The sequence below is a fragment of the Durio zibethinus genome, chromosome 6 (assembly GCF_047325235.1).
Source record: "Durio zibethinus cultivar Kanyao isolate XHJ-2024 chromosome 6, ASM4732523v1, whole genome shotgun sequence".
NCBI classification, from domain to species: Eukaryota; Viridiplantae; Streptophyta; class Magnoliopsida; order Malvales; family Malvaceae; genus Durio; species Durio zibethinus.
In genome coordinates, this window is record NC_143167.1 from 30,022,179 (window position 1) to 30,024,091 (window position 1,913).

General features: G+C 36.6%; 1 pseudogene across 1 annotated transcript; it reads left to right on the top strand.

Annotated features, from left to right (window-relative positions):
• Nucleotides 1-350: 350 nt before the first annotated feature.
• On the top strand, nucleotides 351-1,636 carry LOC111285544 (protein GLUTAMINE DUMPER 2 pseudogene; annotated as a pseudogene). The gene has a single exon (XR_016343033.1). The product of XR_016343033.1 is annotated as a protein GLUTAMINE DUMPER 2 pseudogene (transcript).
• Nucleotides 1,637-1,913: the final 277 nt, after the last annotated feature.

Here is a 1,913-nt window from a genome sequence, read left to right on the forward strand (position 1 = left end):
GAAATTTTGGGTCCTAAATGAAAAGTTCTATAGTTGAGACTTGAGAGAATTAAGATTTGTACTCCCTCTTTCTTTCTTTTTTTTTTCATATTTCTTTTTTGAAATGTTCTAAAATTATATATATTTTTAACATATAAAATTTTTATTTTTTATATTTTAAAATTATATTTTATGATTTTTTATATTAAAAGTATGAAAATTTAATTTTAATATTAATTACATTAAGTCAAAACTTAATTAATATCGTTCAAACAATTTGAAACGAAAAGAATAATTTATTAAAAAATAATATATAGAATCATAACATTACTGTTTTTCTTTATTAAAAGGCGAAATTAGGCACTCTTTAAAGATTTGAAATGAAATAATAGAATCAGCATCCACAAGCTTTCACATCAGGATAGATAACACACTTTTTTAAGCTTGATGTACTATATTAAATCTTATATTGGCAAAAACCAAAACAAATTTATTCAGGGAAAATGTTAATGCCTAATATGCTATATTCCCATGACGCAGCTGCCATCGGTTGTTTTTGCGGACCCACACGAACAATGGGTCCCATAGTTCTGGGGCCTACCAGGACGCACCATGGTCTATTGGGGTCACTACCCCGATGCGGAGGATCTGCGCCAACAGCCAAGTGCACCCGGCCATCGCTATCAGACTACAGATAAAAAAGAAAAACAACTTAAACAGGGCCAAATCCGTGACCCTACTTATAAATAAGAGTCCTCACCTTCTCTGTTTCTCAGGTTCACACTCTTCACCTTGTTTTACTCTACCCAAACCAACCAACGACCATCTCCATTAACAACAAAATTAGAGTCTATACTCTTCAAAGAAACACCAAAATGAGACCTATTAGCAGCTTTAATACAATGAAAATAGCAACAGAACCCCCATTGTCACGGCCAGCAATGGCGCAACCGCGTTCTCCATGGCACTCTCCTGTGCCCTACCTCTTTGGAGGGCTAGCAGCGATGCTGGGCCTCATTGCTTTTGCTCTCTTGATCTTAGCTTGCTCCTACTGGCGACTTTCTGGTCGTTTGGACAACAACGGAGAAGGAGCTGATGCCGAAAGAGATGTTGAAACTGGTGGAAAAGAGGGTGATTTAAACAAGCAGGTCAAGGTTTTTGAGGAGAAGATTTTGGTGATAATGCCTGGTGAGAAGAAGCCTACGTATTTGGCTACCCCTGTATCCACTAAAGCTGCCTCTTTTGGTGATAAAAATGGTAAGTTTGGGGACGACGAAGGATCAGAGGAAGCTGAAAGTGGCGAGAAAGTGAAAGGAGAGATGGGTGATGATCATGAACAATTGCCAACAATAACAGAGAACTCGGAAAACCATAACAACCATGACAGCCAACAAACTCAAGACCAAAATTAAAACTGTGAGCTTAGCTCTTAGCTGCTTACCTTCTTTTTTCTTTTTTTTTTCCTTTTCATTTTGGCTTCGCTTTGCAGAGAGTGAGAGTATTTTCTCTGTTTTCTTCTTCTTCTTCCCTTTTTTGTTTGATGTTTTTTTTTTTTTTTGGGTCTTGCTTCTTGGTCCTGAGAGGTTGTTTTTGATATTCGGGAAATGTAAATTTTACTGAGAAGATAAATTAGACGTGAGAGAGTTTTCTTCCCAAATCCCAATTGATTACAGACAAATTCCAATTTTCCATAAACAAAGCAGGTTATAGTCTCTTGGGTCATCAAATTTTCAATGCATTTTAAAGTTGCCCTAACCAGCCATTTTTGCCAGACACCATAACAACAAAGGTAAATTAATATTACTGAACAATCAGAATGAACTTGGCTTGCCTGCCTGTTAAAACTACTTTCAGAAAGCAAACCCACGTCCCAAGTGGAGTGCTATTTTTACAGGCATAAATGGGGTTGAGAAACAAGAGCAAAAAGAACAATG